The sequence below is a fragment of the Danio rerio genome, chromosome 25 (genome assembly GCF_049306965.1).
Source record: "Danio rerio strain Tuebingen ecotype United States chromosome 25, GRCz12tu, whole genome shotgun sequence".
Classification (NCBI taxonomy): Eukaryota; Metazoa; Chordata; class Actinopteri; order Cypriniformes; family Danionidae; genus Danio; species Danio rerio.
This window is the reverse complement of record NC_133200.1, coordinates 10,503,399-10,531,167: the sequence shown is the minus strand read 5'-3', so window position 1 is coordinate 10,531,167 and position 27,769 is coordinate 10,503,399. Positions and strand designations below refer to the sequence as shown.

Here is a 27,769-nt window from a genome sequence, read left to right as displayed (position 1 = left end):
ATTTTATGATCCAATCACGTGTGATGGATGAAGAAACCCTGCCGTTTCCCCTCACCGAATATCCGGTTTTACTTCAAAATACGTCTGATTTAGGAAATTGTTCAGATGCTGGGTTTAAAAATTAGGATACGAAAGCAATCATCAAAGAGCGTCTTTAGATCGAAGTCGAGGGCTCAAAATAAGATTTATGCTCGGCCTTCGTCTCTCTCAATCTCACACTCTGTCCTCTCTACCTTTACATGATGCCTCATTATGTCTCCCGTAGGGTCATCGTTATTTTTCCTCGTTGTGGGACCCTGTTCAGACACAGATAGATTTACCATTCCAACAAGACAAATGGAGCAGACGACCTTGCTGGTTTCAGCTATACTGTGTAGGTGCAGAGCTTCTATATGCATTTGTTTGCAATGTGTCCACAGCCCATTGATTTAAAAGCTGTTTGCATTTATGCTTTTCTTTATTGAGGGCAAAATACAGGTTCAAATCAAAGCACAGCTAAACCCCAGGGACTTAAGCGGGGATGTCAATTTCAAATTAGGTTGTTTATTATATTATATTAAATTATAATAAATTATATTATATTATATTATATTATATTATATTATATTATATTATATTATATTATATTTATTATATTATATTATATTATATTATATTATATTATATTATATTATATTATATTATATTATATTTATTATATTATGTTATTTTATATTATATTATATTATATTATATTATATTATATTATATTATATTATATATTATATTATATTATATTATATTATATTATATTATATTATATTATATTATATTATATTATATTTATTATATTATGTTATGTTATTTTATGTTATATTATATTATATTATATTATATATTATATTATATTATATTACATTTATTTTAAATAGTTTGTTTTGGAGTAATATATGTGCATGTACTGTGTATATTTGTTATGTACATATAAATGCACACATGCATATATGCATTTGTGAAATTGTTTGTTTATATATGTATATGATACAAAGTATATATCAATTTAAATATCTATGTAACAAAATTGTTTTTTGTTTTCATGTATACATCATATATATATATATATATATATATATATATATATATATATATATATATATATATATATATATATATATATATATATATATATATATATTGTGTGATAACATATATTATGTTAAAAGAAATCTTTATTTTTGATTCAGTTAATCAATTATTTTATGTCCTGCACTAATTACATTATATTATTGAACGGCTGTCGAGAATACCTGATTCTGCTTGTTCAGTCGCGACATTCCAAAGTATGTTATTCTCAGATAACAACCGCAGAAACTAATAACACAGGCTCACCCGGGGGCTTTAAATCATCTCGACTCAGTGAATATGTTTATATTTATATGCTTGGCTGTTTGATCTTGTGACTGAATAAGAGGCTGATAACACCAAACGAGATTTTACGTTCCAAAAACGCGAGGCGCACCACACAGCCTTTTTTGTTGACAAGAATAAAAGCAGCGCAGTGTTTTTTATTTTTTTATGTCAATATGAAACTATTATCAGCTGCATATTGTGCGCAAATGTTGCTGTTGATATTGTTAAAATTGTAATATTTAATAATATTGTGATATTCAGATTTGTAAAGTTATTCAGCTCTAGATAACTTGAAACAGCAACCACTAATCTCTTCTCCATCTTTAAAAGGCTCCGCAGTCATCTTGACAACACAAACACTGCTGTCACCTCAACGGAAGCCCTGCCACTGCTTTCATTTGATTGGAGAGTGAAAAAGATGCGACTGACGTAAAGTGCGTAACATAAGGGCGCATAAGCGGCGTTCAAAACACTCACTGCTGTTAGTAAGCCATTTAAAAGATGCACCTCTAAACGCTAAAAGCTCATTTAGTGTGATTGGCTCCTAATGCATAAGTTAGTGCATGCTCCATTCAGCTGTTTCTGTATTTGTCAGCTTTGCCTTTAATAAAAAAAAAAAGTATAAACTATTTGTTTTAAAAAGTTGGATAAAGTACATCCAAGCGGTTGTTTTCACAAATGATTTTCTCATGCATTTTCTATTATGACTCCAGCATTCACAAAACAGTATGTTCACTGACAAGCTACAAAAATTGCATTCAAAACGGCAGACGGTTTTATCGATCAGTATCTGCGATAATGGCAGTTGTTTGCATTGTTTTTCAGTGAACTACTTTTTAGTTTTAAATGCTGCTTCATCTGAAAACGCATGAAAATAACATCTTTAATGCCACGTTTTTACTCCAAACTTACTTCAGAAATTCAGTTGGATGTCTGAAAGTCTTTTTATGAGACTTTCTTATTTTCAATATTTTATAGTCGTCTGTTTATAAGTAGTGTTGAATCATTGAAAGCAGGTAAATATTACGTTTAATTATAGCAGCCACTGTAGAGATTTCCTGGGTTTCTTCTTTGTAGTGTTTTTGGAGTTATGTAAGAGCGCCCCCAGGCCTCAGGATTTTACTACTGATCACACAACCGTGATTCCCTGATTTGCATATTCACTTAATCACATTTGCCATTTCACCTTGATTAATCCCATATTCTTTAATAATGATTAGACAATATCTTGACTGTGTTATTGTGTTGTTACCTTGGCAGGTTTTGGGCCTGACATGGATAAAGGTAAATTCATTTGACAGTCTTAATGAGTGATTCATTGACTTGTTATGATTTGTTAAAAATGGCAGATTCATTTGAAGAAAGTCATTACGAAAGTATAATTGAATCATTGACTCGCATGATTAATGATTAATTCAAATGATTAGTTCAAAATGGATTCATTCAGGAACTCTACACCACACTGAGATGTGTCTCTTTCTACTCCAGCTCTGTTTGGAAACATTTTTAATGGTGGAATACTGCAAAAACTTTAAATATTATACTTGGTATCACTTAGTTTCGAGGATCCCTTTAACATTTTGTTGATTTTAGGTCATAATGCAAATGGTTAGAGTAATTTGATTTTCACTTTCAACCTTTCTTATAGTCTGGAGAATATCTGTTGGTGGAGCCATATCAGCAGATGTTAAAGGTCCCATGAAATTAAATGAAAGTTGTTTAGATGTTACAGAATATTTATAAGCTAGTGTGCTTCAAAACAGTGACACAACTTGCATTCAGCAACAATTGTTTTGACATCAACTCATACTTTTCGTAAAATCTTCAGACCAATCAAATGCTTTCTAGTATCTGGCATGCCCCGCCCCTTGTAAATGTTTCTCATTTGATGCGCTTGATCTCAACCACCTTTCCCTGGCAGAGCTGTGATAAAAAATGAAACACTATTGGTTGTCTTTTAAAAAGGGGAGGAGCCACTATATGCTCCACCCTCTCTTTTTCAGTTGAGATTACCTCAAAAATGTGATAAAAAATGCACATTTCAAAGCACTTCATGAGACATTAAAGCAGATAGTCTACTCATATTTTAGTGATACATAGTTAGCAAGTAGTTGCCATGTAATTTAGTCAATTAAATATTTAAAAGTGACCATCCAAATAAAGTGAGACCAACATCTTTCTAATAGTAATTTAAGTAACACTTTAGATTAAGTAACAACTCACAAAAACAATTAAGTTACCTAAATCGGTATTTGTGTTGGATTTATGTGGGACCCAGATTTTTTAAAAGTGTAATAAGCAGATAATTGGTATATTGAGCTAAAAGTCTTAATTATTGCTTTGTTAATAAAGTAAACTGAAATAAAGTCTGATCCTAAGTTGTTCAATTGTTGAGGAAGAGGATGCAGGTACTTGACTGGCCTGCCTGCAGTCCTGACCTGTCTCCAATAGGGAATGTGTTGTGCATTTTGAAGCGACAGCAAAGACTTCATACTGTTGCCCACCTTAAGACTTGTTTGCAGGAAGAATGGAACAAATTTACACCTGAAACACTTCATCACTTGCTGTCTTCAATCCCTAAATGTATTTTAAGTGTTGTGAAAAGGAACGGCGACATTACAAAGTGGTAAATGCCAATGGAAATGCGCTGCTGTATTTGCGCTCTCTCCCAATCGCTGCTGGGGTTTTGATCTACGCAAAGCAGCAGTTTAAGGATAAACAATAATAAGTAACACATTAAACAATGTTTATTGTATTGTCCACAATAAAATACAGGTTAAAATAAATGTAGAAATCACTTCTTTCTTTCTTTTTTATTTGCGTTTTTCACACAGTCCCAACTTTTTCTAATTTGGGGTTTGTAGAAGAAGTTAATTTGATTCAACTAAAAAAAAAAAAATCGTCAGCAATAATGTTTATGCAGTGTTGTTAAAATCATCAATTGATCCATATTAGACGTCTTTGTGAGTCTTATGTTTGCAACCTGTGGATTAAAGGATAGAGTGAGCCTGCAATGAACAGCAAAGAATGAAAGAAAGATAAAGAAAACAGGACAGCAGAGCTGATTAAATAAGTTGACCGTAGTTGCAATGGAAATGCGCTGCTGTATTTGCGTTCTCTCCGAATCGCTGCTGGGGTTTTGATCTCCGCACAGCAGCAGTTTAAAGATAAAAGGCCTGGAAAGTGGAGTGCATCAAATCCAGCCTCAGGAGCATGATGGGAAACATATTTATAGATTGTTGGGAGAGGAATGATGCTGCCGGTTGCAGGCGATGGATGTGTGGGCAGGAAAGGTGCATTGTGGGATATAGTCTGACACTCTGGGTTTCACAACTGCACTGTTTGTTGTTTTGATTTCTACAGGATGGATCAGATGAGTCGCTTTTATATAGAGATGGTGTGAAAGGGGTTAAAGCATGTTGTAAGGTCTATTGAATTATTTTTATTTAGTTAGTCATGCTTTGTGCTGTGGGTTTGTATGCATGTGTGTGTGTGTATATATATATATATATATATATATATATATATATATATATATATATATATATATATATATATATATATATATATATTTATATATATATATATATTCAGAAATGTAAAATTAAGTAAAGTGTGATCTTAAGTTATAAGTTTGAACTGCGTAAGAAGAGGATACAGGTACTTGACTGGCCTGTCTGCTGTCCTGACCTGTCTCCAGGTTTGTATGTATATATATATATATATATATATATATATATATATATATATATATATATATATATATATATATATATATATATATATGTGTGTGTGTGTGTGTGTGTGTGTGTGTGTGTGTGTATAATGTTTATAGAATTTTTCTTAATATTTAATGTATTATTTATATAATTATTATTATTATTATTATTATTATTATTATTATTATTATTATAAAATACATTCAAATAAAAAATGAAATTAGTAGTTGCATTAATTTTTGTTATTATCATATAGCTAATAGTTTTATCTTTTTAAATTTTAAACATTAAATAAATCAGTTAATAATCTGTATTATTATCTTTTTTGTTATTTATATAAATGTAATACATTTATTTTTGTATTATTAGCTTATTAATATTGTTGCTGTTGTTGTTATGTGTAAAAATCTGACATACATGTATTGTATGTATTTATAAATATGCCACATTTATATAATGTATTAATTATCAGTATATTATTTCAATTTATATTTGAATGTTTTCATATTTATTTATTTATTCATCATGTATAAAACGTTTTTATTCTTTATGGTTTACAGTATGTGTTTTCAATTTTTCTATCATGTCTTTTTTTTTTTTTTTTTAAGTCTTGGCGTCCGCAACATCCTTGTCTAATGTATGCACATTTAAATATGTATGCCAGCTCTACTAATTATAGCCAGCATATATTTTCTTTCTGCCTGCAAGACATGAAACCTCCTCAGATGAGCTGTAAAACACTAAAAACAAGATTTAGAATCGTCTGGAGAGGCCAGGAACTGATTCAACTATAATGCATAATGCTGTGGTTCAGGCCAAGAATAAAGACTAAGCTTGAATACAGTCACCTTTTTAGACTCAAGGCTGCAAGAAAATATGAGTCTAGAGTCATAAATGCAAACATACGATCCTCGAGTAGCTATGTTTATACGCATATTATGGTATCACGTCAGTTGGCTTGTGGATATTTATTGAGAGAATAGGAGATAAAAATGTCATATACATAGAAATACATTGTTTGATGGACACTTTTAGAGTTTAAGGTCTGAAATATTGTGTCTCATTGTTGATCCTTGTATATAGTAAAAAGAAATGACCGATAACATGATAACTGGTCAAATGCAAGCTCATGGAAATGACATTGTGCCATCCAATCAGATTCCAGGTTGTCCGTTTCACAAAGTATCTGGTTTTTTCAGCCTAATCTCATTGGGGAAACGTAACTATTTTAGGTTTTGTCAGTTAAGTGGCTAATTTGTACAAATTTGTACAAGTTCATTCATACAAAAATGTGCTAAGATTCATAACGCTTTACTTTTTCCACATTTTTTTATGTTACAGCCTTATTCCAAAATGAATTCAATTAATTGATTCACTCAAAGTTCAACATACAATACCCCACAATGACAATGTAAAAAAATATACATATATTTTTTTTAATTTTTGCAAATTTATTAAAAATAAAAAACCAGAAAAATTTAAAAAATACTTATAACATAAGTGTTCACAGCCTTTGTAGTAAAGCTGTAAATTGAGCTCAGGTACATTCTGTTTCCACTGATCATTCTTGCTATTTTTCAGCAGATTAATTGGAGTTCACCTGAGGTAAATTCAGTTGATTGGACATGATTTAAAAAGGCATACACCTGTTTATTTAAGGTTCCAGGGTTGACAGTGCATGTCAAAGCAAAAATCAAGCAACCAGGACTCATCCTAGAGCTGGCCGGCTATCTAATTTGAGTGATCGCGGGAGAAAGGCCTTAGTCAGGGAGGTGATCAATAACCCAATAGTCACTCTGTCTGAGCTCCAACATTCTTCTGTGAAGAGAGGAGAACCTTACAGAAGGACAACCATCTGTGCAGCAATCCAACAATCAGGCCTGAATGGTAGAGTAGCCTGACAGAAACCCCTCCCCACCTGGAATTTGCCAAAAGGCATCAAAGACCATAAGAAACCAAATTCTTTGTTCTGATGAGACTAAACTTGAACTCTTAGGAGTGAATGCCAGCGTTGTGAAAACCAGGCACCGTTAATCATCAGGCTAATACCATCCCTAAAGTGAAGCATAGTGGTGGCAGCGTCATGCTGTGGGGATGTTTTTCAGCAGCAGGAACTGGAAGACTAGTCAGGAAAGCTGCTTCAGAGTGCTTTTGACCTCAGACTGGGTTCATCTTCCTGCAGGACAATGTCCCAAAGCACACGGCCAAAATATCAATGGAGTGGCTTCACAACAACTTGGTAAATTTCCTTGAGTGGCCTAGCCAGAGCCCAGACCTAAATCCTATTGAACAAATCTGGAGAGATCTGAAAATGGCTGTACACCTTGGCTTCCCATCCAACCGGATAGAGCTTAAGAGGTTCTGCAAAGAGGAATGGGCAAAATTTCCCAGTGACAGTTGTGCCAAGCTTGTGGCATCATATTCAAAAAGACTTGTGGCTGTAATTTCTGCCAAAGGTGTATTAACAAAGTATTGAGCAAAGGCTGTAAATAGTTATGTACATGTGATTTTGTGTGTAGAATTTTGAGGAAATAAATTAATTTAATCCATTTTGGCTATAAGAATTAATAAGAATTATTATTATTATTATTATTATTATTATTATTATTATTATTATTATTATTATTGTCACTGTTATTATTATTATCACTGGTATTATTATTATTATTATTATTATTATTATTATTATTATTATTATTATTATTATTGTCATTATAAATGTATAAATGTATAATGTACCCTGTTAATAAACATTAATAAAATACAAGTATTGTAATAAATAACAATAAAATAAATAAATATATAAATAAATAGGATTAGCTGTGGTTTTGGTATTATTATAAACTATTCTTTTAAAATCTTTTTAAACAAATCTGTTTATAATAGCTGAAACAAATAAAAAATATATGTTTATAGAAATAATAAATGTTTTAATGGTGTCATTTAAATGTATTAATTATAATGAATTTCATAATGATGAAACTTCAGCGTCGAGCTGTTATTAACACCAAACGAAGCCTCTTCAAGGATTATTAATCTGAAGCTGAAGATCTGAAGTTTCTTAATCAGACACGGCGCTCAAGAAATGCACTCATTATAACTCCGAATGCTTATATTATGTGCATTAATGGATCCTCCATATTCACTCTCTCTCTCTTTCTCTCCATATTCTCCGTCTGTATTATATAAGTCTTCCTGAAAAGCTCACGTCACGCCTCCTCATTTTCTGGGACAGGAGGAGAAGAGCATCAGTGCAGATCAGCACTTCAGATTGAAAACACACACACACACACACACACACACACACACACACACACACACACACACACACATACGCACATATTTGGAGCAGAGAATGTATATTTGTTTGCACATTCGTGTTGGTACTGTGTGTTTGTGTTCAGGTTCACACTCAGCTGACTGTTATTCATATTGATCAAAGAGTGTTAAATAGACAGTTGAAGACAGAAATATTAGCCTTTCTGAATTATTAGCCACATGTATATCTGTTTCCCCAATTTCTGTTTAACGGAGAGAAGATTTTGTTTTACTTATTACATAATAGTTTTAATAACTCATTTCTAATAACTGATTTATTTTATCTTTACCATGATGACAGTAAATAGTATTTTACTCGATATTTTTCATGACACTAGCATTCAAATTAAAGTTTAATCTAAAGCCTAAATTAGGTTAAAGAGGAAAGTTAGGGTCATTGGGCCAAGTCATTGTATAGCGATGGTTTGTTCTATAGACAATTGAAAACAAAAATAGCTTTAAAATGTTTTTTGAAAAGTAAAACTATTTTTATTCTAGGCAAAATAAAAGAAATAAGACTTTTTCCGGAAGAACAAATATTATTGGAAATACTGTTAAAAGTTCCTTACTCTGTTTGAAAAAAAAAAATCACAAGAGGGCTAATAATTTTGACTTTTGACTGTTTTCTGCTGCGGAAATAATAATAAAAAAAGACTGTCATTCATCCGGAGGGCTTACATTTGATTAAAATGATAGTGTCTAGACATTTTTAAAGTGATGAAAACTTACATCTTTAACTAAAATGAAAATGTGGTGATCATGTGATAGCTTGAGGAAATTGAAAAACCTCTGGTATACCAGAAATAAACTCTGCATTTAAACTAATAGTATAATAATTACGATTACTGCCACAATGCAGAACGTTCCATTTTGACATGAGTTATGATGTTGTCGTGTTTTTCTGTTTCCTGCTTTGTTCGTGTCATGATTTTTTTGGTTATTTTAGTCATGTGTCTATATCTTCATTGGTTGTCTTTGTCATGTGTCTTGTTTCCTGTTGGTTGTGTCGTGTCATGTGATCTTTAGTGTTTGTTCTTCATCATTTTAGACGCTTTTGTCCAAAGCGACTTACAATTGAGTAGGCATTCAGCGATTAAACAAGGAAAAGAACCAGTGCTAATTATACAAACATTTTATACTCAGAGAATTAAGTGCTAGAGTAAGGAGGGGGTGTTTTTTAATAGAGTTTATTTAAACATTTATTTTTACAATAAATATATAACATGCCACAGCCATATAACCCTGCAGCCCAAGACCAGTTACTCACTGAAGCTAAGCAGGGCTGAGCCTGGTTAGTACCTGGATGGGAGACCACTAGGGAACACTAGGTTGCTGTTGGAAGTGGTGTTAGTGAGGCCAGCAGGGGGCGCTCAACCTGAGGTCTATGTGAGTCCTTATGCCCCAGTAAAAGTGAAGGGGACACTACACTGTCAGTGGGTGCCGTCTTTCGGATGAGACGTTAAACCGAGGTCCTGACTCTCTGTGGTCATTAAAAATCCCATGGCACTTCTTGTGAAAGAGCAGGGGTGTAACCCAGGTGTCCTGGCCAAAGTCCCTCTATCGGCCCATACGATCATGGCCTCCCAATCATCCTCTTCCACTGAATTGGCTCTATCACTGTCTCTCCACTCTACCAATAGCTGGTGTGTGGTGAGCGCACTGGCGCCGTTGTCCTGTGGCAGCCGTCGCATCATCCAAGTGGTTGCTGCACACTGGTGGTGGTGTGGAGAGACCCCCCTTATGATTGTGAAGCGCTTTGGGTGTATGGCCATACTCAATTAATGCGCTATATAAATACCCATTAAATTACATTACATTAGATTATATATATATATATATATATATATATATATATATATATATATATATATATATATATATATATATATATATATATATATATATATATATATTGTATAAATAAATGTTTAAATAAATATATAGTTTGTTATCTAGGAGTTGTTATAAGTATATTAAATAACAAAATAAAGAAAATAAACAGCATAATATAATTTTTTAGAATTTTTATTTTATAATAGCATATGATTTTACTTGAATTTTTTTGTTTTATGATAATTGTTTACTAATATGCTTATTTTTTGTGCTGTATATTATATATTTTTATGTACAGTTTAAATTATCATCAAGCTTATTGGTTAATCAGTTTTTCTTTTTTTCTTTTTCTTAAAGCAATTAGTATAAACATGCAGTAAATATGTAAATTTGTTGTGTTTTATGTTATATAGTAGTCAACATTGGAAGTCCAACTTTCCCTAATTTATACCAAAAAGTAAACCCTTTCATGGGGTTTCCCTAATTTTAAAGTTTTATAAACGAGAATCAAACATTAGGTCAGCATAATCCTCACCATTTCCAAAAAACAGCACAGAAAAAAAAAATCGCTCTCTCCTCTTACCGAAAGCCCTAGGAGCAGAGAAACGTCTGAAACAGAGAAAAGAGCGCTGTGCTGTGTTAAGCAGCTGTTCGTCTGACTCATCTCCTCTATTGACGAAAAAAGAAGCTGTCTAGCCGGCCATTATGAAAGAGACCAAGCGGGGATAACCAGTGTTAATATTTATTATATTCATCTATTATTCCAAAGCGTGTGAAGTTAGTCAATGGAAAACACACTCGGCCTCCAGTTTCATCCGTTTCAAGGCTTTGTTTTTCCTTCAGTTCCCATTTGGAACGGAACACCATCCAAGTGGTTTGTAATTGTAACGCGGCTCTTCTTCTTCTTCTTGTCTTTTTTTTGTGCGCAGGGCGAAGCCAGCGAGCGAAACTGAGCGTGAAGATGTCCAGAAACTGCTGGCACTGTGGAGGACTTGGCAGGTGAGCGCACAGGAACAGGTTGTGAGGAACAGGCTTTGGCTGATTTGAGATCAGGCACCGTTCCCTGTCTGAGAACAGATCTTATGTGGCGTGCAGAAGCTGATTCAGGAGCTGTCTCGTTGGAGAGGAAGACGGATGAGATCAGACATGATTTATTTACTGTTACAATCCATCAGACCTTTATATTTTTCTTCCTTTTCACATTTATTTTATTTATTTCTGGAAGTGGGATATTTGATCATGTTCAGATGTGTCTGGAATGGAGATAGTTTAGGGGGTGGGGCTTCTGATACTACAGAATTTGATTGGTCGGTAGCTCTAATGAAAAAAAGTAAGTGCTGAGGGATGTCATCAGATTCACTGAGTAATTAAATTATATATTTTAGTATATTTAGTTTTGTTTTTATTCCAAGAAGTGGGATATTTAACCACATTTAACTGTGTCTGGAATCCAGATAATTTAGGAGGTGGGGCTTCTGATATAAGAAAGCATTTGATTAGTGGGAAGCTCTGATGAAATGCTGATGTCATCAGATTCACTGATCCGGGTTGGCAGAATGAATTTTATAAATGTATTTTATTATCGTAATTATATATTTTATAGTTTTGGAGTGGGGCTTCTGATACTTGATTGGTCGGAAGCACTATTGAAAAGCTGAAGTAGTGAGTTTTGTGATCAGACTCACTGAACCATGGTGGCCGAATAATTTTTATTTTTTATTTTTTATTTTATTTTATTTTATTTTATTTTATTTTATTTTATTTTATTTTATTTTATTTCATTTCATTTCATTTCATTTCATTTCATTTCATTTCATTTCATTTCATTTCATTTCATTTTATTTCCAAGAAGTAGGATTTTTCACTACATTTAACTGTCTGTAATGCAGATAGTTTAATAGGCGGGGCTTCTGATACTAGAGAGCTGTCGATTGGTCAAAAGCTCTAATGAAAAGCTGAAGTAGTGAGTTTTGTCATCAGATTCACTGTTCCATGCTGGCCGAATATTTAAAAGTATATGTTTTTAATTTATTTTATTTTATTTTATTCTATTTTATTTTATTTTATTTTGTTCATTCATTTTCTTTTCAGCTTAGTCCCTTTATTAATCAGGGGTCGCCACAGCGAAATTAACCATCAACTTATCCAGCTTATGTTTTACGCAGTGGATGCCCTTCCAACTGCAACCCATCTCTGGGAAACATCCATACACACTCATTCACACACACACTACGGACAGTTTTAGCCTACCCAATTCACCTGTCCCGCATGTGTTTGCACTGTGGGGGAAACTGGAGCACCTTGATGGAAACCCATACGAACACAGGGATAGGCACATGCACACATAGGGCTCAACCTGTGCAGTGCACCTGCCCTTTTTAGTCTTGGATAGAAAATGCCCTTCCAAAATGATCCGAAGTGCCCAAGTTTGCATGTTGTGTATTTTTTATAGTGTTTGGTGCGGGGCTTTTGATACTAGAGCTCATTTGATTGGTTGGAAGATCTGACGAGAAACTTAAAGTTCAAATTAGGGTTTTTTATTTATTCTTGTATATATTTTTGTCTTTATTATTATCTTTAAATGTGTATCACAACATTATATTTTGTGTGTAAATTTTTTTGGAGTGAAGCTTGCGTTACTAGAAAGCATTGTATTGGTGAGAAGTTCTGATAAAAAGCTGAGTGATGTCAGCAGATTTACTATTCCCCATGGGTGGAATTGAGAGACTGTGTGTTTTAAATGTGCATGTCTTTTATAGTGTATGGGGCGGGGCTTTTTATTAGAGAGCACATGATTGGTTTGAAAATCTGATGAGAACCTAAAATCCATAAAAACCATTGATGCCTTTAGGAAGAAACTAAAGACTTTTGAGTACCTTTATCTTTTAAATAGTATCTAGCTATTTTGGAGTATATTCATTAAGCTTAAACCTAACATATTAAGTTTAGTTTAAAAAAAAAAAAAAAACTATTGCCAAACTTTTATTATGTTGCTTTAAATAACACTCCGTATTTAGACAGGCCTTTTAAAGCCTTGCTTCATAAAAATTTGATTTAAAAAAAAAAAAAAAATGTTTAGTTCTCCACCCAACCTCGTTCTTGTTTAACCAGTCGTGTGCTGAAAATCCCCGAAAACAGACTCGTTATGACTGTAGTTTATTAAAATGTGTCATTTTCACCGCCATCATTTCTGAACGTAATCAGCAGTGAAATTGCTTGTATGATGTGGAATTGTTTTTGTGAAATATTTATGCAGATTTTCAGATGCAATCGTTTGTGGGGCTTGCAGAACAGCAAATCAACAGGATGTGGGGGAAGAAGAAAAGTTTGGAAATAATTTTGAAAACACGCTCAGCTAAAGTGTTGAGATTTCTTGTAATGGCACGTTTACTATTGCAGCTTTGCAGCAATAACACATATTATCCTTCAGACGTATGTATGTATATGTATATTGTCAGAAATTATATGGACAATATTATATGTTATATATTTCTTTAAAAATTTTGATGACAATATATATTTAGTTTAGAGTCAGTACTTGATTGATATAATTATTGAATGAATGATAAAGCAGATAATTAAAAAAATATATCAATGCACTAAACACATTTTAAATGTTAGAACATTTTGTACAAATATTATTATTATTATTATCATTATTATTATTATTATTATTATATTGAGTCAGTCAATTAGTGTAATGATTTGTCAGATTACATGTCAGTATAACTGCCAGCAAATTCATTTAATTTTGACTTTCACTGTCATTTGTAAAATTTTATAGTGACCAAAAACTATTTTTACAGGATATTAGTATCTCAGAATAAAATAAAATAAAATAAAATAAAATAAAATAAAACCAACAAAAGCAAAAACACTATATAGTAATTTATAAATAATTAAAACCAAATATCAGAATTTAACAATACTATACTTTTCCTTTATATATATATATATATATATATATATATATATATATATATATATATATATATATATATATATATATATATATATATATATATATATAAACTAAAAAACTAATGGACGACCATCTAAAGCTTCTAGCATAAACACAGCTAAAATAAATAAATAAATAATAATAGTTTTTTCCATGATAGTAATAAACAAAAAAAATAAAAATATAAATGATATATATTTATAGAGAATAAAATAAAGCACCAATTAATTTAAGCAAAAAAAGCAACAAATTAATTCAAATATAATATTTTTTATATTAAAAACTATTTAAAAAATAATAAATAGTACATGTCCATCCAAAGCTTCTAGCAATTATTACTATTATAATAATGCATGTCCATGCAAAGCTAGCCTAAGCACACCGAAAAAAAAAAATAATAAATTTAATTTAAAAAAATTATAATAATGCATGTCCTTCCAAAACTTCTAGTGTGAGCACAGCTGAAAAAGCACAATTTAATTATATTTTAAAAAATAATAATAATAGTACATGTCCATGCAAAAGCTAGCAAAAAAAAATTAAATGTATAAAATATTTTCAAAAAATAAATAACGCATGTTTATCCAAAGCTTCTAGCGTGAGCATGTCTAGAAAAAAAATGGTAATAGTAAAAAAAAATTAAAAAAAAAAAAAAAAAAAATATATATATATATATATATATATATATATATATATATATATATATATATATATATATATATATATATATATATATACTTTTTTTTTTTTTCTTCAAGTATAACTTATACTTTTCCATCAAAAGCTTCACTCGAAACAGTAATTCTGTCAGTAAAATTAGGCTTAATCAAATGTTAACCTGCACATGAGTCAAGATGGTGTTTCTGAAGTCGGCAGCATCGTGTTTGATGCTCTACATGTTTTGGGCCTTTAATCGCTGCTGTGTTTAATTGAACAAAGCGACAGAAAAGGCTGAGACAACTAAAGCGAGGGAGCAGTTGCTTTCCAATGTCACCATCTGTTATTTATACAGTTACCGCCTCCTACGGGAGACAGCGAAAGGCCACATATTGCAGGAAAAAACACAAATCTATCACTTCAACTCATTATCTTTTTAATCAGCTGACCCAGGCTCCCTTCTCAGGGGAACGACACAGCCGGGGTACGTTTAGGACAGAGCCATAATTCACCCCCATCCTGAGAAAAAAAAAAAAACACTAAACATTGCAGAACACTGAATATGAGTGTGAATAATGTTGAAGGAATGAGACATAGAAAACAAGACCGAATTGATAATGTAATGTAGGTTTTATTGCGCATACTTTACATCAATCAAAAGAGTCAGAATTATTAGCTCTCCTGAATTACTAGCCCCCCTTGATATTTTCCCCCAGTTTCTGTTTAATGGAAAAAAACATTTTCCAACACATTTCTAAACATATAACGAATTTTCTTTTTTTATTTATTTTTTAATCTTTGTTATGATGACCGTGCTAAATATTTTACCTGATATTTTTCAAGATACTACAGTGCTTCCCCCAGGTTTGAAATATACTTGCGTTGGTAGCCGAATTGAGACACACCTTTTACCCACAGCACATAGCCTACATAACTATATGCAACAAATAAAACATAAGTTAACACTACTCTCATTATTTCCTGTTTAAACTTTTCTTTTTAATAGGTTAAAGTAAAAAAAAAAAAAAAAAACTGTTTCTTTTATGCCATTCAGGGGCCTACTGCACCTACTGACAAGTGAAATCTGCTTCTCTCTCTCTCTCATTTAAGTTCAGGTTGCCTTATAGGCATTACATTTTGAACAGTATAGCCAAAGCATTTCAAATGTATAAAATATTTAATATATCGACATCATCAAATTAATAAAACTAAACGGCAGAGCAAAAGAATAAAACACACTCAAAAATAAAACTTGTAGATTAATTAAATGAGACAAATGAGCCGATTACCCATTTCCAATGGTGTGTCAATATTCTGCAGGCAATTTAGATGTGATTTCGTTCTCCCCGGGTGTATAGTAAAGTTTTTCTGAGTCATTTAGGTTGAAGAATTATTTATTGTTTATTTCGATCTTGAGGCTGTGCGCATAAAATACACGACAGCTTAGAAAATGAAAGCAAAACCAAATCCTGGACATTATAGATTTAGAAACCCCGGCCACACACAACTAAGTGCGGGTCTCTGTGGGTCTGCAGAGGACGTGAGATTGTCTGGGACTATCTGAGCAGTATGAAACGGGTAAACGGGTAAACATTGGAAAGATTTTCCAATGGTTAATTGCTAGCGGAGGTTTGGTTGTATTGGGCGGATACAAAAGAAGTGTAAAAGGATGATGATAATAACAGTAAAAAAATGTGTCACTAAATACTTGGACGGTCATTAATATACCTAGGCGGCCCACCCAAGTAAAGTCTAATTGTGGGAAGCACTGTACTATTCAGTCTAAAGTGACATTTAAAGGCTTAACTAGGTTAATTATGCAAGTTAGGATAAGTCATTTTACATCAATGGTTTGTTCTGTAGACAATAAAAATATATTTAATGTTTAAGAGGGCTAATAATATTGACCTTAAAAAGAAAAGTCAAAAATTTAAACCTGCTTTTATTATAGCCAAAATCAAACAAATAAGGTTTTCTTCAAAAAAAAAAAAAAAGTATAGAAAATACTGTGAAAAATTCCTTGCTCTGTTAAACATCATTTGGGAAATATTTGAAAAAGAAAAAAAAAAATCACAGGAGGGTGAATAATTTCAACACAGGCTCATTATGAAACCGTACCCCTATATACATTTCTGTAGAGTGCGAATTATGTAGCCAGAGCTACGTATAGCTTCATTTAGTCTTTAAAATGAGCGATACGAGACAATATGAAGCTGCTAATTGCTTCTGTTTCTTTTTGCGCCACCAGCTGGTGGCAAATCATACTAAAGTTTACTATTTTAGGTCCGTTAGGATTACCTAAATGATTTACATTTGCTAAATGCCATAATAAAGGGAATTTTTTTTTTTTTAGCTTTGGTTTTTAAAATGTATAACTTTGGTCAAATGTTTTGGGTATCCTTCCACAAGCTTCTCACAATAGTTTGAAGTTAATGTTGGCCCATTCCTCCTGACAGAATTGGTGTAACTGAGTCAGATTTGTTGGCTGTCTTGCTCATTCAAGCTTTATCAACTCTGCCCACAAATTTTCTACAGGATTGAAATCAGGGCTTTGTGATGGCCACTCCAAAACATTCACTCTGTAGTCCTTAAAGCACATTTAAACTAATTTGGCAGTATGCTTTTGGTCATGGTCTGTTTGAAAGATCCATTTGTGGCCAAGTTTAAATTTTTCTGGCTGATGTCTTGAAATGTTGCTTCAGTATTTCTACATAATGTTCTTTCTTCATGATGCCATCTATGCTGTGAAGTGGACCAGTCCCTCCTGCAGCAAAACAGCCCCACAACATGATGCTGCCACCCCCATACTTCACAGTTGGGATGGTGTTCCTAGGCTTGTAAGCTTTTTCCCCTTTGTCCTCCAAATGTAACACTGCTCATTATGGCCTCACTGTTCAATCTTATTTCTATCAGACCACAGGATATGTCTCCAAAATATTATTCTTTTTTCCCCAGTGTAATTTAGCAAATTGTAATCTGCCTTTTATGTTGTTGTTGTTGTTGATTCTGGCTTGTTGACTTTCCCATGTTGTCACACAAGGAAGCAGTGTGTTTGAGGTTTTGCTTAAATACTATTCTACAGTTGTGCCTCCAATTAACTCAAATGTTGTCAAATAGCCAATCAGAAACTTCCAAAACCATGACACCATCATCTGAGCTTTTTCAGAAGCATGATAATCTTATTGAATGTAAACTTGACTTTCAAGAAAAGTTATAACAATTTCTCAAATAATATCTCTTTCATTATTCTGCTATTAAGCATAACAGAAACAAATTTGATAATCCTAAATGACCTAAAAGAGAAAACGTTGAGTCACATTAACATCTGACTTTTTTGTTGTTGTTCATTCTTCAAGTTAGTAAATACATGAATCAACATGAACTAATAGACCCTTAATATAAAGTGAGACCAATTTTCCTCAGATTTTTGTTTAATAGTCCCTTTTAAACCCCATATTACTGTAACCTCCATTCACTTTTACTTTATGAAAAAGCACTTAAGAAATTTCGAAAAATTTTATTTTTGTCATCGACTGAAAGAAGAATTCTGTCATCATTTACTCAGAAAGCTAAAGTTTGGATAACATTATTATTCTACAAACCTTAGCCGTTAAAGGACTGTTGTACTGAAAAAGAAGCTGATTTCAGATCAGAGAAGAAAGCAGAGGATGTTAGGTTTAATGCGGGGGACACGGTGTGCATGTGTGCCCGCACCTGCAGCTAAATTATCTGTTTTAATTCAACAAATGTAGTGTAACATGAGAATGTCTTGTTTCTGAGCCCCTGCGGGGATTTTTTGTCTGCCTTCTGAATCTCCTGCTACTGTTTTTTTTTTTTCAGAGCTAGAGTACATTTACAGACCTCTTTCATCTGATGCTGTGGAAAAGATATGATACTTTCAGATGTAGCATGTTTTTCCTTGGCCTTAATGTTTTAAAATCATTTCACTGTTATTGTTGCAGTGCTTTGCACAAAGAGCACGCTTTTATTCTGGCTTTATTTATTTCCTCTGTGAAAGGACGGAGATAATTCTGACTCACTGTTGAAGCTGGCGAATTTTCATGTATTTATGTAAACAGCAATGTTTTAATCCTCTGACTCTTAAGCATTTCACTATTGCTTAGTGAAGTAGTTTAGTAATACATAGATGTCAATATAACTAAATATATTATTATATAAATAAAATATATATTATATTATATTATACTTTATTATTTTATTTTGTATATTATATTATATTATATTATATTATATTATATTATAATATATTATATTATATTATATTATATTATATTATATTATATTTTTATATTACATTATATTTTATTATATTATATTATATTATATTATATTATATTATATTATATTATATTATATTATATTATATTATATTATATTATATTATATTTGTTATATTATATTATATTATATTTATTATTTAATTTTATATTTTATTATTTTATATTTTATTACATTATATTATACTATATATTATATTATATTATATTATATTATATTACATTATTGTATTATATTATATTATTTTTATTATTTAATTTTCATAATATATTTTATACTATATTACATTATATTATATTGTTATTTTATATTTTATTATATTGTATTATATTATATTATATTTTATTTTTATATTATATTACATTATATTGTATTATATTATATTATACTATATTATATTTTATTATTTTATTTTGTATTATATTATCTTATTTTGTATTATATTATATTATATTATATTATATTATATTATATTATATTATATTATATTATATTATATTATATTATATTACATTATATTTTTTCTATTATATTATATTGGTTTTATTATTTAATTTTATATTTTATAAATTTTATATAATTTTACTGTTCAGGCTAGTTTGTGCAGTGTACAGCTGTATGGTGTGATTCTCCACCAGACGTGGTTAATCCTGCGAGTCGCATGTTGGCGACAGTCCGTGTTTTTGGTGCCGAACAGACGCAGCTGTGAAAGGTTCATTGGTTGTGAACGCACAGATGCCTTCAGCAGAGGTCAAACTTCAGCAGACATCAAGACTAACTCCAAAACATGAGCTTCTTCCTGAATCTCAAACATGCTGTATTACCAGCACACTGAAGGGTTTGAACTAATGCTGTCAAGTCAAATCGAAGATAAAAGTTTGTATTTACATAATATATAGATGTATGCTGTCTATATTTATGTACACAGTCAACTTTATCAAATGAAATGAGTGTAACTCAAAATTTACTGAAAGTTAAATCTACTAATTTGAAAAGAGCTCAGTGTTTTCAACGCAGTGTTGAAGGTAATCAGTTAATTAAATACTTCATTACTTCAGCTTAAATGGAGTAAGTTCACAGTACTCATATAGATTAGGTTTGTTGCAATCAGTTTCCTCAAACGGTTTGAGTTGCCCTAACTTATTGGGTTTCACTGTGCTCAAATGGCTTTTTTTACTCAAATGGATTAAGCTCACAGTACTCATTAGGATTCATTTTTTAACCTAAATGGTTTGTTGCAATCGGTTTCCTCAAACAGTTTGAGTTATGAACTTTTATTTTGTATGCAATTAATTTGACTGCACTAGTTTGAACACCCATAATATACTCTGTAGACTGTTATTGTTGTAAGAGCAAATCTCCTCAGCAGTGCCTGATTTCATTATGTGATTATTGTTTTAATTATTATTATATTATGGCTGATGTTGTGAAGCAGGCTCGCAACAATTACAGTAATTTAAACCATAAACCATGTTTATAGTCATGTTTAAATACATATGCAATGAATATTTAACCACTAATTAAAATAATGTACATTGAAGGCAAATTATTAGCTCTCCTGTGGAATATTAAAGCATTTATTATTAATTATTGAAAAAGACAAAGATATTTGAGCATATAACAGAGCAAGGACATTTTGTGACATTATTTCCTATTATATATATATATATATATATATATATATATATATATATATATATATATATATATATATATATATATATATATATAAATAAATATATATATATATATATATATATATATATATATATATATATATATATATATTATTATTATTATTGTTAATAATAATAATAGTAATAATAATAATAATGATTTTGATAATTATTATTATTATTATCAATATTATTATAATTTTTAAATCATTATATTTTTAAATAAAACACTAGCCCTAAAAATTATTGCAGACTTTCTGAACTCATAGAAATAATAAAAATTGTAGTTTAAATCATTAAATCAGTTGTCTTTTTATTTCAGTCTAAATAAGCTTAAAAAAAATTTTTCCTATAGCCATTTAATGATCAAACCAATTTTTCAACTAATATATATATTTTTTTCATGATTTTGCTGATCTAAATTTCACAACCTGAATTCGACAAACTGAACGAAAAGCAAAAAACGCTGAAATGCAACGTAAGGCAGGTCATTGTGTATGTGAGATCAGATGTGTTTGTGGAGCAGATCGATGCACATCTGTGTGTCCGACACACTTCTGGCTAATTACAGTCGTACATCAGCTGCGTCTGCACTGATAACCTCACGTCTGCATGCATCTGCCCTAATGATTTCTTGTCATGGCCGCTGTTTCTGATGGGGTGTATTTGTGGATCCCCATGTGGAATAGTTTTGGAAATAAAGTCAGTGTCCATCTTGACTTCACGTCTCTAGAGTGGATATTGGAAGAATATTGTGAATATGATTTTTAAAGGCAACTACCATTATACTGAATATATAATAATAATAATAATAATAATAATAATAATAATAATAATAATAATGCTATTAATATTATTATTGTTATTATTATTATTATTATTATTATTATTATTATTATTATTATTATTATTATATTGTTATTGCTTAATTGTTATTATTATTATTATTATTATTGCTATTGTTATTATTATTATTATTATTATTATTATTATTATTATTATTATTATTATAATATACATTTATTTTTAATAATTCTAATGGTAATAAACAGCGTAATTTTATAAAAAATAATAATTGTTTAAGAATTATTAAATATTTTTATGTACATTTGACTTTTTTATAAATATACTTTTTCTAAATGTCTTATATTTTGTAAATTATATTAGAAAAAACTTTATATCAATTTATTAATATAAACATTTTTATAATATAAACATTTATATAACATTTTTGAAAATAATATTATATATAAATGATACAATATTATAATCACATTTAAGACAACACATATAGAAAATAAGTTACATGAAAATGAGTCAATTTAGCCACTTTTGCTGTCCTAATATTTCCTAGGAAAACAAAACCATCCACAACTGAAAATAAATGTAAAATGGCAACATCCTGCCGCTGGTTCAGGTGGTGAGCTCTGGATCTGCGAGGCGAGGCAGATTTTGCATGGCTCATTTGTCTGGAGAAAGAGTTGCCTCCGGCCAGGCCTCGCACCCCCCAACCACCGGCCCGTGGAGATCATTTACACTCTATAGTTTAGTGAAGGAGCTGCTCAGTCATTCAGGGTGAAACGCACACACTGCACTTTTAAACGCAGCTCAGAGGATCAGACGCCATTCATACAACAACACATCAACAAATGAGACACTGAACAATTTAATTATGAGCTATTTATGTAGAATTATTTCTGTTTATTACATGTGCACATGTTTTGCACTATTCTGTAAATACACTACTGGTCAAATGTTTGGATTATGTTATTTGCTACAGTAGTAGGATAAAAAAAACAATAGTAATAAAAATAAATTAAATAATAATTATGTGTATGTATATATATATATATATATATATATATATATATATATATATATATATATATATATATATATATATATATATATATATATATATATTTGCTATTAATTTATAAACAAATAAATAAAAAGATAACTATATGATGACATATAATACTATAAATATATAAATATAATTAATTATATGTAATATTTTTATTCTAAGTCAAATGCAATTTTTGATTTAGATAAACATGCAATAAATATATTTTATCTGAGTATACTGTATAAATATATATATATATATATATATATATATATATATATATATATTGCATTAGAAAAATGAAAAATGTTTTTCTATTTACACTCTAAAAAATGCTATGTTGTTGTAACCCATCTTTGTGTCAAATATGGACCCAAAACCCAAACTTGGGTTATTTTTTCTCTATTAAAGTTAAATGACCCTTTTTAGCCTATAAGTCCTAATTTGACCCACCATTGGATTAAAACAACGCATCAGTTTTTAGAGTGTATTTTAAATAGGTTTTGTTTATGTCAAATTTCACAATATTTTTTAATATTATATAAATAATTAAACCACACTGAGCTGAACTAAACTGAAAACTGAACTGACACATTTTCAATTTACTATTAGTTCTATGTTAAGCTGCTTTGACACACTCTACATTGTAAAAGCGCTATAGAAATAAAGATGAATTGAATTAATAAAATATTTTCCAATGCAATTCTATCTCTAACCTTAACCCTAATGTAGATGTGTTTTTTTGTTGGCTATTTATGTATTGTATTGAAAGATACATGTAAAAATTGGTTAGTGCTTTATGCCAATGCTTCTCAAAGTGGGGGTCGGGACCCCCCGAGGGGTCGCGGGACAATGAAGGGGGGTCGCCTGGTGATTTCCAAAAATCTATTTATTTTTATTAAACCATAAGAATTACCATATTTTATCCATAACCTACTGAAGAGAAAAAAAATATTCGTTTATACCATATAGTTACTATGGTAGCTTATAGTTACTACTTCTATTGGATTGCAACCCCTGGGGTAATTACATTATATTAAAGACACAGCAATAGTGTCAGATGCAGCAGATTTCATAACAACTTGTAAAACTTTGTTGCCCATTTACAGCTCTCATACATTAAAAAAATTAAAAGAAGAATAGACTTGGGTCCATTGGTGTGTGTGCTCCATTGCATGCAAGGTTTCTGTGTTTATAACCACCTCAGAATATATTGGGGGTCGCGACTCACTTGCATTGTCATTTTGGGGGTCGCGGCCTGAAAAGTTTGGGAACCCCTGCTTTATGCAAATAGTCCTATGTAGTTTTCAGATGCAGTTCTATCTCTCTGCTTCTCTCTCTGTGTCTCTCTCTCTCTCTCTCACTCCTACAGTACTTTCTTGCTCCAACAAGCACAGAAATTCATCGCCAAAATATCCTTCAGCCATTTCAGCTTTGAAAAGTGCTGACAGTATTGTCTTTTGAGCAAAATCCCTCAGCCTCCGACAGCAAAGGCCGTGTGGCGTATCTGTTTATGTATTTCAATCAGCAGTCATTGGTTCGTTGCACTCGACAACATACTTTCGCCAAAAATAAAGCGGGAGGAAAAAAACACTGGGGTTTTCAGATATGAATGGAAATGGATAAATTGCCACAGGAATGCAGAGTTTTTGTCCGTTTGTGGGATTGGCAGAGAGAAAATTGGTTCTCTTATTGACGTTTTAATCAAGTCCTAGTGAAGAGATGCTTTCAGGGCGTCTTATTGTGAAGGCATTTACAATGCAACACTCTAGTGGCGATGAATCCGAATACATTTGAATAGAAAAATCCAGAATCGTCTCAATTAAGGAAGTGTAATTCGGTCTGAGCCTAGCAAGACGTAGCAGTGAAGGCTTTCTATTCATAGAGCTGACATGTGTTAAGCTAGATGTCTGCTTTAAATTATATATCAGATTCATGTGGAGTTGCTGTTTGGCGTCAACAAAGTGATGTTGGCAAAGCACAAATGTCCTTTGACACCACAACGAGAGTCAAAAAAAAAAGCCTTTGGTGTTGATTGAGATGATTTTGTTCACAATTTGTCTCCATCATGCGTTTGCGGTGGAGGCACCTCCTTGCAGAGGGTTGGCATGGCAACCAAGGACAGGAAGTAAATCAGTGCCAGCTTAAAACCTGGAGGCCAAGGAGACGTGGAGCAGAAAGTTTTCTGGAATACATCAGGGGTGGGGTATTCGCGGAGAGGCTAATTAGAAGATAGGCCTCATTTGCATAAACTGTGTAGTTTTTTTGAAAGGAGTTCTGGGATGCAGAATACGCCAGATGGCCACTTGTTACTTTGGAAGTGCCTATTCTGTTGCAGAATTGTGATGCTTCAATTTAACTCGTCCAGAATAGAAAATGGAAACTTAATTAAATTAGCAGGATCTTATTTAGAGATCGAGGCAAAAATGGTCATGTTATGTGTGGATTTGGTGAGGTTGTCTTCAGGGGGTCATTGAGTATAGATGAACTCCGAGTTGATGTGGGTCAATGACATTTGTTGGTACTGCATAAACATTTGGTCAGAAAGCATAGCCTCAAATCCATCTCATTCATGGAAAACATTTAAAGTGATCTTAATGATAACATTCCTCTATATGTTCACCATAGTTGTGATGTTAACTCCACTGTTGGATTAAGCTTAAAACTATTTTAGAACTATTTCATCACAGTTATTTCAGTGAATGGACCTTAACTAAATTTATTGAAGCAGTCATTTTGATCATTTTTACATTTTGTAATTTAAAATCCCCATAAAAACTAACCATATGATTTTGTTACAACATAGAATCATTCTAAAAATGTAGCCCTATATACGTTTCTGGAGAATGCGAATTATAGAGCCAAAGGGTGCTTTCACATCTGTAGTTCGCTTCATTTGGTCCGGACCAAGGACAATAAATGATGCATTGTTGCATTTTCTGCCGTGTTTGGGTCGTTTTCACACCACACTGCTGGCTTTGGTACGAACCAATTGAAAAGAACCAAAATGCAGTCATCTGACAATGTCCACATCACTTATTGGCCAGATGCTGTTGAACATAGTTCTTAAACTGCTTATCGATTGGTCAGAATTCATGTGTGGGAAAATGTCAATAAACTCCCGCAAGTAAACAAACCGGCAGACACAAAATGTCACTTTTTACTAAGGAGGGATGCACTGACTGATTGTATCCCTGCTTTAGACAAACTATACATTTTGAGAATGAAGCGCGGCCGCGGCTTGATAACAATGTTTTAATGCATCGCACGTCACTTCAGGAGGAGGCGTGAATTAATTTAGCTAATCTGCGACATGCTTCTCTTGCGGGAATACTACAGACGATCCATCAGGTAATGTTTTTCCCTCTCTCTCTCTCTCTCTCTCTCTCTCTCTCTCTCTCTCTCTCTGTTGGTAAAGTGCTGTCAACAAATATTTTTCCTCCATACCCCATAATGCACAGCGCATCGACCTACGGCAGCTGGATTAGTCCAAAAGGCGCAGTACAATTTGCGGTTGGGTCTGTTTTAGTTCCGATTATATTCTCACCACAAACGAACCGCTCCAAGGTTTGTTTGAAAGCATACAGAGACTACCTCTTCAAGCAGGTCTCGGTATGCTTTTTTGGTTCGCTTTTGGTGCGCACTCGAGTACGATTGCTGCATTCACACCTGCCCAAACGAACCGCACCAAGAGGGAAATTGAATTCTAGTGCGAATCAACCGTACTTATTAAGGCAGGTGTAAAAGCAGCCTAAGCTACATATGGCTGCTACGCTACGGGGCGGTATGATGCCTTTCCTTTTCTCGCTAACCAGCTCACCACTTACCTGCATGTGGACAGTTTGTTCAGTTTGTCCAGTTAGCTTGACACGTACATCAGTGGACTTGACATGCAGAGTGGAGTAAACAGCGATGATGGGTTTTGAGTCCGGTGAAGAACGTTCCAGAAAGAGGGTAAGACAATAGGTGCTTTTCAAAATACTATTGGTTGGGTTTAGGGAAGGGGGAGGGTGGGGTTATCGGTCGGTTGGTCAGTCAGTGAGTTAGTCAACAGCGGCCTCTGGTGGATTTGCATGAGAAGAGCAGGCATGAATGGCACTCGTGGGAAGTATTTGAGATCTTAAAAAACGTGCACAGCGGCCTCTGGCAGAAAAACTGGAGAAAAAAAAAACATAGCTCCTGAAACATATTTTGCTCTCTGCAGAAATGCATATAGCGGTATGTAATCAGAATGAGCCTGGGTTGTTTTGTTAGCTCACATTGCTAGTTTTGTGGTAAACAAGTCGTCAGTCCATCTCATTAAGAAATCTGAGAATGCACTTCCTGTTTTGTTTTTTGTTTTTTTAGTTAAGTTGTCAGATTATGTATATCTATAGGTATTAGGTGTGACTAACATATTTAACCATGCTGCTCTATTTTTTGACAACAAACAGAAATGGTGAGGAGGAGGTGCCTGTTAGGTTGTAATAACTCTCCTCAAACCCTTTTCCTGATCTCTCTGAATGAAATAGGAAAGGAAAAACAAGCCACTCCCACTGTTTTGTCATGTTATATTCCATTTCTCATGGAAAAAAAAAACAAAAAAAAAAGTTTAAGCTTCCGCTTCATGTGGATTATAACACCTTTGTCAAAACAAGACACATCTAACTATAGTATCCTGACTCTTCCTAAATGTGTGTATATTTAATAATTATGTTTTTATTTAATAAAAATTACACCACATGCATCCAGTGTCCACGACTTGTTTCTGTGCCTTTGAATTTGCTTGTCTCTGTTGCCTAGCAACTTCCTTATACTAAAAGCAAAATATTGTCTTCCAGAAACCAAATTTTACTGCAAGAAAAAAAATGTTGCTTTTTGCTTGACAGACACATTTGGGTATGCAATTTCTGGTACTGTCTACTAACTCGAACATGAGTGTAGGTCAGTGTTTCTCAACCACGTTCCAGGAGGACCACCAGCTCTGCCCATTTTCTTTGTCTTCTTAACCAAACACACCTGATTCAGATCATCAGCTCATTAGCAGAGACTGAAAGACCTGTAATGAGTGTGACAGACAAAGGAGACA

The 27,769-nt window shown here is 32.1% G+C and overlaps 1 protein-coding gene across 14 annotated transcripts in view; it reads left to right on the top strand.

Annotated features, from left to right (window-relative positions):
- The window catches only part of lrrc4ca (leucine rich repeat containing 4C, genome duplicate a), a 385,566-nt gene that overhangs the window by 342,333 nt on the left and 15,464 nt on the right, over positions 1–27,769 (top strand). For 8 of the 14 annotated variants that reach the window (XM_073942073.1, XM_068217375.2, XM_068217373.2 and 5 more), the window contains 1 exon segment: positions 11,189–11,258. The exons of 1 other annotated variant lie outside the window; for it this stretch is intronic. The gene's annotated coding sequence lies outside the window, so the exon portion shown is untranslated. 14 annotated transcript variants of the gene reach the window in all.